We start from the raw sequence: 1,336 nt of genomic DNA, 5'->3' as shown, positions 1-1,336 counted from the left end.
GACGAACAAACGGATTCATCGATTCGGAAAATAATTACCTGCTTTACTGTGTGATTTTCCCAATTTATCTCTCAAAACCCATTCCAGGGAGCGCTGGCCCCCTCACTCCTCCCTCTCGTGCCCTCCCCCTCCCCCTCCCCCTCCCCCTCTCCCTCCCCCTCCCCTTCCCTAACTCTTCTATTACCCCTTCCCCTCTTGCTCATCATCTCCTTTCCTCCCCTCTCCTCCCCCTCCCCTCCCCTCCCCTTCCCTTCCCTTCCCTTCCCTCCCCTCCCCTCCCCTTCCCTTCCCTTCCTAACCCCATCTCTCCCCTCCTGTAACGTTACCTCTCTCTTTTTTCTTCTCTCCTTCCTTCTCTGCTTCTCTCACTTTCTCCTTTCTCATTTCATTTTTTTTCTTTCTCTCTCTCTCCTCTTCCCTCCCTTCATTTAACTATCCTTTCCTTCCATCCCCCCTCTCCTTATCCACTCTCCTCTCCCCCTACCCATTCCTCCCCTTTCCCCCTTCTCCTCTCCCTCTGCCCTCTCCTTTTCTCTCTACTCTCTTCTCACCTCTTCTCCTTCCCTCACTCCCCCCTCCTCTCCCCCAACCCATCATCCCTCCCCTTCCCCGCTTTCCTCTCCTCACCCCCTACTCACACCCTCTACCCTCCCCCCCACCCCCACCCCTTCCTGATTCGCTTGTGGATTATCATAGAGACGCTGTAAGTATGATGAATGGGAACACGCAGTTTGATATGTGTGTGATTAACATCTCTCTCGATGCCAATTCATTCGAAAGTTATGAGTAGCGTTGTGATGTGATGGGTTGGGGTGGGTTGGAGTGGGTTTGAGTGGGTTGGAGTGGGTTGGAGTGGGTTGGGGTGGGTTGGGGTGGGTTGGAGTGGGTTGGGGTGGGTTGGAGTGGGTTGGGGTGGGTTGGAGTGGGTTGGGGTGGGTTGGGGTGGGTTGGGGTGGGTTGGGGTGGGTTGGGGTGGGTTGGAGTGGGTTGGAGTGGGTTGGGGTGGGTTGGAGTGGATTGGGGTGGGCTGGGGTGGGTTGAGGTGGGCTGGGGTGGGTTGAGGTGAGCTAGGGTGGGTTTGTTTGCGTGTGCATGGGCGATTTTTGTGTGATTGTAAGGCGTGCTCTCGCGTATGTACGTGATTGTATGTTTGTGTGTGTGTGTGCGTGTGTTTGTTTGTTTGTTTGTGTGTTTGTGTGTGTGCGTGTGTGTTTGTTTGTATGTGTGTGTTTGTTTGTGTGTGTGTGTTTGTGTGTGTGTTTGTTTGTGCGTGTGCGTGTGTGTACGTGTGTGTGTGTGTGTGTGTGCGTGTGTGTGTCTGTGTGTGTGTTTGTGT

The sequence above is a fragment of the Penaeus japonicus genome, unplaced genomic scaffold (genome assembly GCF_977035675.1).
Source record: "Penaeus japonicus unplaced genomic scaffold, GWHDUDI00000001_assembly GWHDUDI00000021, whole genome shotgun sequence".
Taxonomy (NCBI): domain Eukaryota; kingdom Metazoa; phylum Arthropoda; class Malacostraca; order Decapoda; family Penaeidae; genus Penaeus; species Penaeus japonicus.
Note: the sequence above shows the minus strand (reverse complement) of the source record.